The following is an 11,271-nucleotide window of genomic DNA, read 5'->3' as shown; positions in this document are numbered from 1 at the left end:
TTAAATGTGACAATTTTTTATTCTGAGAAATCTTTTACACACCATGTTGACCAAAATTTCAGAGTAGAGCGAAATGAGTCAAGGCCCCCAAGCCACCCCTGGGAGAATAAAGACACAAGGACACAGAATTTCGCCTGGCAAACTGATGTGGCCAGGGTCTTCCCCAGTGGGATGTGGGACGCCATCCTGCCCCAATGCTAAGGGGAGTGACTAGGCAGCCAGGCCACAACCCGGCCCCACCAGGAAGTGGACCCATTTTTTTTGAAGGTTGTTTCCAGACTGTTGTCATTTTGGAAGTGGGATTCAACTGCCTCCAGGAAAATTCAGGTGGTGCATTAAAGTGGGTTTGGTTCTCCTGTACAACAAAGCTCCTCTTCTCAAACCCCAACTGGATTTTTGTGGTAAGGAAAATTATGGAACGTGTAGCATAACAATTGCTAGATGTGCCTTTATATAACCTCTGCACAAACAAATTGAAATGAACGCTCAGTAAGCAGTAGTTGTTGTACAACCTCCTCACAAACCTTGCACATTGAGGTTGATTCTGCAAAACCCTCCACCATATTTCAAATATATAGGACTCCACAATATGTCTCTAGGAATGCACTTTCTAATACAGACAGATGCCGGATAAATGCTCAGTAAACAGGTCATCTGGAAGCGACCTAATTCCTTGAATTTTTGCCTCTATTATGCCACTAGTAAAGGGGGGGGGTTGTCCAGAAATACTTGTACAATGTGTAACAATTGTAAACTGAACCATAGTAAGTGTACGATTAAAGACTTTGGTTCTGTATTTACTAATACTGCAAGAAGTGCTATCTTGCTTCAGTGTCTTGAGACATACTCTGTCTCTACATTTTTCCAACTCCTATAACAATAGTTGTGGTTTGGGTTTCTCTCTCTCTTTTACTCTTTTCTTTGAACATGCTACTTTGAAAAGAGATAGAGAAAATACCAATGCAAATTCATTTACCATATTGTACCAAAATCTGGTATGAATTATTTTGGAAATAGCTTCATGATTGAAAAATGTTTATCATAAATTAACCTTATTTATTTAAACACACACACACTCTCTCCCAAACCATTAATCCTGTATCCAAAATTATGTGCACAAAGTGTACAGTTAATGAGTTCAATTTTAAAAATAATACATACTTTGCAGTACTCTGTCTAGAAAGTGTGACCTCAATGTTGAAATATCTGTGACGTATCTATGTGGCATGATATTCTCATAAATTCCTGTAGACCCTTGGTAACATATGATGCACTAAGGATGGGTGAATTTGTCAATTTCCGTTTTTACCAGTTTTTTACATTTCCATCATACACATTTTTGCAAAGCAAATTCCCCTAATTAAAAACATTCTTGTACTCTTGATACATTCATTTTGGTTTCTTCAGGTTCAGTGTAATTTATTAACAGTGGCTGTAAGTGGCAAATAACAAGGATGAAACAGTGATACAAGCTGGAGATTTGATGCTGGAATAGTTGCAATTTATATATGAAAGAAAACACACACACCACACTCTCCATCCTCAAATATTACTAGAATATGGGAGCAGCCAATGAAGTTGATTGGCAACAGGTTCGGGACTGAGTGTGAACTAAACACCTACATTGGCTCCCAGTACGTTTCCGAGCACAATTCAAAGTGTTGGTGCTGACCTTTAAAGCCCTAAACGGCCTCAGTCCAGTATACCTGAAGGAGCATCTCCACCCCCATCGTTCTGCCCAGACACTGAGGTCCAGTGCCGAGGGCCTTCTGGCGGTTCCCTCGCTGCGAGAAGCCAAGTTACAGGGAACCAGGCAGAGGGCCTTCTCGGTAGTGGCACCCACCCTGTGGAACATCCTCCCACCAGATGTCAAAGAGAAAAACAACTACCAGACTTTTAGAAGACATCTGAAGGCAGCATTGTTTAGGGAAGCTTTTAATGTTTAATAGACTGTTGTATTTTAATATTCTGTTGGAAGCCGCCCAGAGTGGCTGGGGAACACCAGCCAGATGGGCAGCGTATAAATAAATTATTATTATTATTATTATTATTATTATTATTATTATTACTTCTTCACAAAGTGAACTTAGTAACTTATGGAATCCAAAGTTGTGGTGATATCTGAGCTGACTTTAAAAAAAGGATTGTGCAAATCCACAGTGGAAGATATGTTTATCAATGGTTAACTCATTATAGCTATATGCCACCTGCATATTCAGAAGCATTGTCTTATGGAAGTGATTCTGAGCATTGTTTTCATATATGCCATGATATTGATTGAAGGAAGAGGTATAACCCCCAGAAGTTCTGGGATTTATAGTTATTGTGTATGGCAGCAGATTGTTCCTTCCTTGCTTATGTAGGCCATAGGGCAACTGGTAGTTGCAGCAGACTTCTCTTTGAGAGGGGAGGAGGGAGCAAGCTGCCAGCAACCAGATCTTCCTTTTGTTGGGAAGAGTTTGCATGTACGCATGTACAACTTCTCAACAGACATTGGTCTTCTGGCCAGTGTGCCTGTGGCCAGCTTGCCTTTTCTCTTGCTTCTTTAATAATGCATATTTATTGAAACTTTTCAAACACTTTGAGAAAAGCAGCACAACTCCGAAATGAATTACTTGAAATAGCGATAATTTTAAATACTTAGACAACCAAATATTATAAAAGAACAGGCAACTAATATACCACTTTTCATCCTAAAAGAAATTCGTTTTCATCTGGAGCTGTCGTTCTGATGCATTAAGCAATTACTGCTAAATATCAATGGTGCATTCATTAAAAATTCCACTTAAACAGCAGGATATTTGTCTTCTCAATACCTGACATTCTTCATTCTGATAAGTATTAAAAATATTTGAAAAGAATGTAATATATAATGAAAATAATTCACAACACTTGAAAATGCAACAGAGTTAAGCAATTTATAATAACAGGCTCCAAAATCAAGTTGTTACAATTATTTGAACAGCACCTTCTGCAACAGATCGCTCTTTCCATCTGGAAAATATTACCTGAATTCTTTTAAAATAAAAATATCTAGTGATGTTTTTTTTTTTATGAGGAGGGTGTGACTTACAATACTTTTGAAAAGGGGAGTGTTGGTGTCAATTGTATAGAAACCTTACTGTCAGGAAACTGTACCCTTAAAACAAATTATGTACAAAGAAAAATATTCATCTGAAGTAAAAAGAAAACACCCAGACACAAGCTTCTGAAGCATAACATATGCAAATTAAAACACAAAATCACAAGAATACTCTTGTTCTAGGACAAAATTAAAATGAGCTGTTGTCACAGTAGCACACGTGGATTGCGTTTCACCTCTAAGGTCGTTTAGGGATATGAGACAACTTCCTGGAAGAAAACAAAGACTCCTTCCTTCCTTCTATTTTGATGTAACCTGTGCATGAATGTGTATCTAGGAGAGGACCAAAGCTTCATGGTAAAGCACAGATTTGAATGTAAAAGGGTTGAGGTTGAATCCCTGGCGTTTTCAGGTAGGACCAGGAAACAAACTATACTGAGCTACACACAGATGTACTAGTGTCTGTTTTGTTATAAAGCAGCGTCCTATGTTTCTGCTTTTTCTCAGGGGCTTAGGCAAGACCTCCATAGGAGGGGTTAGCTCCACCCTTATCCCTCCCATCATGTGTCCTGATTGGTCATTGTGGTCCTACGTTAGGTCCAATCAGCACAATAAAGAAAGTTGTGTTCATTCGTTCACTGAATTTTCATTTGCGCCCCCCTTCCACCACAGATCTTAAAACATGGTACATTCCCGTGGGGTCCTGTTCCTCCTTCTTTTGTTTGACCTTCTTTTTCCTGGGTAAGGGCAGTAATGAGTTTTGCTGTGAGTGTTGCTAGCCTTAATTACATTGAAGGTCTTTAGGATAGCAAATCAATGTTGTTGTTTTTTTTAAAGAATATTCATGGTAAAACAAGGTCAAGAACCTCCAATCTAGGTAATAAGCGGTAGATAAAAAGCAAAGACTTTTATTTGACATAATCATGAAATTCAGTGAAGTGACATCCTTGGAGGTCTTCCTGGCCCCACACGACACAGACAAGCGAGCAATTTGAAATTATCTGAGCCTCTTGATTTAAGAAACGTAGGTTTTCGGCCAAAGAGATCCACCTTGGGTGCTGCTTTCAAAGCCAGTATTCCTCTTGACTACGATTGTAAAAAGTGGGGCCACAGTTGCATTCATTGTTCAGTGAGCTTGTCCACATAGTTAAACCCACCGACAGCAATGAATGTTAATTGTGACCTTTTGTGTTTGTGAAACCCTGCAAGGGAAGACGGGCTCCCTCATCTCTTCCCCTCCCCCACCGAGAAACCCAAATATCTTGTGCGCTGGTTTTGTGGCTGTCTTCAGCGAAAGGTCTGCACGCATGAAGCAAAGAGGAGGATGGTTAGCTGGAGGGTACAATCAACGGTCGATGGTTTTCACTTTAATCCCAAACTCACCGACAGCGTTGAATGTTCACTGAAGCAACCACAAGAAGCAGAACTCCACAGACTTCACAGTATCCACCCGCAAATGTCTGAAAGTAGGGGAGGAAGGGAGAGAAATTTTAAGAAAATACAATGATTCCAGTTCCATAGAAAACTCAGTTTTAATTTGGTGGTCCCACAACACTTGACCATTGGCCCATCCTGTTAAATTGTTCTGTCAAACAATTCTCAGTAAATAATTCCTGTGAGCCATTTAATGTAATTTCAGGGACTGCGGGTACAGGAATAGTGGGTAATACAGCCCTCAAATCCTGGGAGGAAAGTCTTAACATCAGATCAAAACGTCCCCCCTGGTTTATCTTTTCTTCAAAACAAAACAAAACTGGGAAATTGTGCAGAATAGTAATAGCTTTAGTCCATTGTTCAGATCCAAAAATGCCTAGCATTTATATAGCACTTTGCTGTTCTAAGAGCATAACATAGATTATCTAATAGACCCTTACAACAACCGTATAAGGCAGGGCATTATTCTTTTTCCCAAGTTAGAGAACTGAGCTTGCCTCAGGCTACTGAATGAGGTCAGGACAGAGACAGAGATTTGGAGTGGGGACATCCCTGTGCACAACTCAGTCTCTCAGCTTCCGAGTTCCCAGCTGTGCTATCTCTCCCCCCCTTCCCCATACTCCTATCTTGGAATTTCAGGCAATTTATTGCATCATTTTTAGAATGTTGTATTATTTTATTGTTGTTAGCCACCCTGAGCCCAGCTTCGGCTGGAGAGGGAGGGATCTAAATTTATTTATTTATTTATTTATTTATTTATTTATTTATTTATTTATTATTACTATTATTATCGTTTGTGCTCCCAAACTTAACAATAAATCTTTAAATATCTCATATAAAATAGCACAATTTCAATGTTAAACAATAAATATATATCAATATTAATTTGAGATACACATGGCCCGAACTGCATCAGTACAGACTTGTCCCAGATCCCAAAAAAGAATAATAGAAAACATAACATAACATAACATCTTTCAGCAAATCTCCAGGCTTGGTCTGAGATGAGTTTCTACGTGAAGGAATTCCATAACTGTGGGAACTGCTTGAAACATAATTGAATACTTTCTATCTTCTGGTCCCTGCCTTCATACGCCCCTGTTTCCTCCATTGCGCTGATATTTGGATTGTAAGCGCATTAAGGGTGTAAACCTGTCCTCTCATGTTGTTGTTGTTGTTGTTAAGAACTATTTATATGGAGGGGACTGCCTTACTAATCATACTTGGTTGTTGTATGCAAGGATAGGGTGATGAAGATTAGCTTCTCAAGTAGTTTTCAATCACAATGGGCCATGGGAGAAGAGGAGCAGCCCAATCCCACGCCTGGTTATTTATGTCCTGTTGAGTTTATTGGGACTTACTCCCAAGCAAGCATGCCTAGGTTTTGACCAAAGTTTCCTACAAATGTTGGGAAGTTTAAGCAGAGCTGTTTTTAATGCATCAGGGCATTATTTCAATTTTGGACTTTCTGAGTTAGTTCGCATTTATTTTTAATTTATAAAGTGATTTATGTACTGTCCTTTGGGGCATAGCCCACCCAAGCCTACAGCTTTATAAAAGTAATGCAGTATAAAAACTAACAATGGCAGTGGTATTAACAGTTTTCTGAAAAACAAAGGCCAGTTAAAACAAATAACCACCACCAGTATAAGGTGAAGCCCAAATAGCTTTAACAATAACATGCTTAATAAAATAATGCATGCTACTACACACAAAAAAGTGATTCAAGAGTTAAAGGAACTGCTCCTAGTATGCCCTTCCCAGACTGCTACATTGGATTATTGCTTTTAATTCTATTTCTAAGCCAAAACTTTAGTAGACATCTTGGCCTAACTAGAAGAATAAAACAACTGTAGACTGCTTGGCATAGACCAGATTCAAATACACAGTCATTAAGTCACCGGTTGGTTGGACAGTGCTCTCGAAGCTACAAACATGAGTCTGAGCAAACTGCGGGAGGCAGTGGAAGACAGGAGTGCCTGGCATGCTCTGGTCCATGAGGTCACGAAGAATCGGACACGACTAAACGACTAGACAACAACAAGTCACCGGTGCCAGTGTTTCTCAATAACCTACGTCACACGATTGTTATGAGAATCAAATGGGTTAGGGGGCTATTGTAAATTAACCACAAGTGTCATGTGAACGGTTCAGTCACCTGACTCCACTCATTGAGCTGGGGTGTTATGGTTGGTGTGGGAAATGCTGCTGGAAATTGCCTTCTTGTTGAAGCCATCTCCAGCCCTGCTGCAATGTGTAGGATTGTTACCAGAGATCATTCTTTGCTGTTCTGAGTAGATTAAGACATACCTTTCCTAGTCAAAATAAAATAAAACCGTGCTGGTGGTAGCTTTTCCTCTTTCTGGTTGCCTGAGACTTCTGAGTAGTTTCAGCTCAGCCAGACTTATTCAGTATTCACATCACTGCAAGTCTTTTGTGCCTTATAGCCTTTTGAATGAATCTGCATGTGTTCACCATTGTCCCAATAAAGAGAGCAGACTTCATAGTTTGGGACCAGTCATGTTTAACGTCTTCCAATTATTCCCTTCCTTTTCTGTATTTATTTTTCAGTTGCTGTCTTCTTCCTGTGACTCTATTCCCCACCACCACATAATTCTGTATCTTACATCCTTGGTATCAAACAGGCAAATGTGTCCCTTAGTTATGTCGGGTCCATCTCATTCAGTCTTCAAACAATAGAGCTGGCTGCTTCACATTTCCATTTTGCCTCCCCAATAAAGTACTGGAAAGCTCAGTACTACCATTCATTCTCCCGTTATTTCTCACCTTGAGTGCAATTCGAAAATCCCTATTCTCTCCTAAACTTTCAGTTCTGTGGTCTGCCTTTCACATTACACACTGGGTAACAATGACGTCTCCCCCTGCCTCTTCCATCATCTGGTTCCCATCTTCTTCTTTTTAAAGAAACCCTGTGGATTGGCCATGTGTGCCTTTGCTGGTCTGCACTACAAATGCCAGATTTATTTTATGTTCATTTCATATCTCCGGGCTTCTGAGAACATTCAGATTGGCTGAAACTTTTTTTTTGTTCTTTATTTAAGGTTAGTAGGTCATAAATAAACCAAAACACTTTTCCTTGCTCTGAGCAATATGGTCATAAGCGTACATGAAATATCACTTCTAAAAAAGAAGGAACCTAACATGACTTGACAGGAGTACACGAGGAAGTAGTTCATTGTGTTGCTTTAAAGGCCATGGGGATTTCGGCTGTGGAAGTTGTCTGTCTTAGGAATAGATTAAATATCTTGTCTGATGACCTGTACTTAATTTAAGTGGCTGCTTTTGCCAGCTCTTCCAGAGGGCGAATATGTGAAATAGAGCATCTCATCTTCCGTCTTCAATCCTTTGCATCGTCTTTGATGGCTTGACCTAAATTGAAAATATGGGTGCTGTGTTGCAGAGAACATTTGCTTTACTGCTAGGCCAAGCGACATCTTTTAAATGGTTAATTAAAATGAAACAATGTTGTTCATTCATTCATCTATCTATCTGGAGGCCAAGAAGAACTTAAGGCCATTAATTTACTCAAATATATGTTTTGTGTTTACTTTAGTAAGCAGATCCTATGCATATTATATATAATGAAAACCTTTCTCCAACGAATTGGGGTGGGGTGCTGTCAACCTTAGGTGTACTTTTCACTGTAGAACTGTCACAAAAGTAGACCTATAACATAATCCTTTATATGATACTGGCACTCTCACAGTAGTAAACATTATGTTTCCCGATTTCAGTCATTTCCCCCCTCCCCAAGTACATAAAAAGCACCTGAGACATAATAAGTCCATCAATCAAATCCTGGGTTCAGGGTCTTTCTTTTGTCCCAAGTGATATGATATGTTGGGGTAAAAAAAATCCAAGTGGCATAAAATATATCCAGAAAATCCCAGTTGATTCTTGTGTTTTGGGTTCTTTCTCTTTTTTTGCCCCAGATGGTGAAATTTCTTAGGCAAAAGAATTTTCCACATGGCTTTTCAAACAAAAACTGATCTAGAGAAGTAAAATTAAGTGTCCTTCTTCTGACACAACACATCGCTTTTTTGCGGGGGCGGGGGGGGGCATTTTTGCCACTCCAATAGGTATGGGAATTTGCCTTGGGAGAGTAAAATTGTCTGCCAAACCATCTAGGTAGGTTTATTTCTTCCTGTAGAGAAGAAATCAAATAAAACAGGACACTGATGACACCGTAATTTCCAGAAATCAGGAGAGGTTTTTCTGGCTCCTTTGCTTATCATAAAAAGTACCAGGTACATTAATGCATAGCACTGTATACATAAAAATAATTGGCATGACTCAGGCAACGTTAAGCACTATCAAGTCTTGCTGATTTCAAGGGCAATGACACGCATGTAATTGAATCACTCAAGTTGAAATAAATTAGACGTAAAGATGGTTAGCAATGGCTGCACTGGGCCTACCGTTTTGGAGAGATCTAATAGTTTCTCTGGCTATAAAGAAATAATCATGAAGGATTTGCTCTATCAAGAGTTAATTGCGGTGATTGTTGACATTAATGACTTTCACAGTGAAGCTGATTCCCAGAGGACACTCCCAATTAGCACTGTTATCTCTGACACTATTGGGTTTCCACATGCAGACTTTGCTTCGTAACTGAACATGATAGCTTCTGCAGAGAGGGAAACTATTTCATTATTACTTCTATAAGTTTCGGATGTTTCACACGCCGTCTTTTTTTTTTTTTTTCTTTCTCACCTCTATGTATTCACTTGTAGAAAGATTAATAAGTTATGTTAACAGAGCGCTGGACCACACATTGTTCTTGCCATGGGAATGCTACCCAAAATAGGATAGCTGTGACAAGTTCTCCACTTCCCCGCTCTGCTGCCTGTTTATACGCAATTACTCACTTATGATGGTTACACCCCATGTGAAATCTCAGCACCACATTTCTCTTGGCTGCGAGAATGATGGGGAAATATACTAGGTGATAGCTGTACTCCACACAGTCAAAACTTGCAAATGTAACTGTGAAAGGTTTAGATGGCATCCCTGAGGCAAGAGTAATTTAAGCTTAGCTCTTAAGTTACAATTCCACAAAAACCAAACTTGGCTCAAGTGGCAAATTCAGAGCACATTACAGCTGCCCACGAGGTAATGTGAGTGTTGGGCTTCCTTTGTTGCATGGCTAGATGAATAGTTTTTGATCGACTGGCTGATTGCATTTGCATTCCACCTTTCTCAAGGTGGCAAACCTTGAAGGGAGCCAGTGTGGTGTAGTGGTTGAGAGCAGTGGACTTGTAATCTGGTGAACCGGGTTCGCTTCCCCGCTCCTCCTCCTGCAGCTGCTGGGTGCCTTTGGGTTAATCACACTTCTCTGAAGTCTCTCAGCCCCACTCACCTCACAGAGTGTTTGTTGTGGGGGAGGAAGGGAAAGGAGAATGTTAGCCGCTTTGAGACTCCTTCGGGTAGTGATAAAGCGGGATATCAAATCCAAACTCTTCTTCTTCAAACATGGTTCACCTGCTCCATTTAATTCTCATAGGAACCGTCTGAGGTTGAGAGACAATGTCTGGGCCAAGGTCACCCAGTGATCAGCCTGGAACTTTGCTTCTAATGGTGACTAGACTAAAGCAGACCATCAAAGCTAATGATGTTCCCTTGCTCAGCACAAAGCATTCAACACTAGTGTACAATTTAGTAGTTCCATTTCACTAAATGCCCATCGTTCACGAATTTTTCTACTCCTTCATAAAAGGCATCTCAGCTAGCGGCCATAATAACTTGTGGTAATGAATTCTGTATGTTAATTAAATGTTGTTTGAATAACTGCTTCATTTTGTCCGTGCTGAACTTTGTGCCAATCCATTACATTGGGTGACACTAACTACTACTATTAGAAAGGCAGGAGATTTTTCCTCTGTCCAAAATTCTGTCAGACTCTAGTATGACCATGAAATAAATCTCAGACCAGAGCTATGCTGGCGAAGAGGCTGGGTATTTAAAACAGGAGAATTATTTTTCAGAGCTGGGATCATCAGGCAGAGTAAGTAGGATTATCTTCATTCCAATTCTTTCCCATGCAAGTGAATGGCTGCCACATGGCTGCAATATGTTCTTCAACAGTTTGGGTGGGAGCAAAAAAATAAAATCAGCGGAAAATTTCTAAGAACTATCACATCAAAAACTCATCCGTACCAACACCAGTCACCAACATGGTTAACAAACAGTGTCAATTAAGCTTATTACAGGTATTGGGAAATGGGCAGGAAGCTTCCTTTAGAAAATGCAAGTTTTGCCTGAGATTAAGGGTCTCATACTCTACTGACTCAACTAAAGACCTGGGCCAAAGCATACATCAGAGAGGAGGATTCAGGGACACTCCAACCCCGGCAAAGGAATTAATCAGATAATTTATCAGAATATTATTTCCAAGAAATTTCAACTCAACCCTAAAATTAATTTCCCTCCATATGTTTGTGGCAGTTATTCACGGTAATTATACTGACTATTGGAAATGCAGTGCTCTCAGGTTTTGGAGTCGGTGGTTTGGTGGTTTCTTCCTACACTTTAATATAAATATGGTATTAAACTTAATACTTTTGTGGCTGAGGGAAAGCAATAACAAAGTATAACTCCATAAATGCAACTGCCCATGCTGTGCTTCAAACAGCCGATTTGCACAAGAAACAGCACCCAAAGCAACTGTCTGCTGCACATCAAAGATGGGAGTTAATTTGCAACCAGTAGAAGTATTGGGATTTGGCTCAAATGTA

General features: G+C 39.8%; 1 long non-coding RNA gene across 1 annotated transcript in view; it reads right to left on the bottom strand.

Moving 5' to 3' along the window:
* Positions 1 to 2,899: 2,899 nt before the first annotated feature.
* LOC310847543 overlaps positions 2,900 to 11,271 on the bottom strand; it is a 98,195-nt gene continuing 89,823 nt past the window's right edge. The window contains exon 4 of the long non-coding RNA XR_014565886.1: positions 2,900 to 4,542. This is a non-coding gene — a long non-coding RNA (uncharacterized lncRNA). The remainder of the gene's footprint in view (positions 4,543 to 11,271) is intronic.

Source organism: Podarcis gaigeae (assembly GCF_964106915.1).
Source record: "Podarcis gaigeae genome assembly, chromosome: 6".
Lineage (NCBI taxonomy): Eukaryota > Metazoa > Chordata > Lepidosauria > Squamata > Lacertidae > Podarcis > Podarcis gaigeae.
Note: the sequence above shows the minus strand (reverse complement) of the source record. Positions and strands in the feature narration are given on the sequence as shown.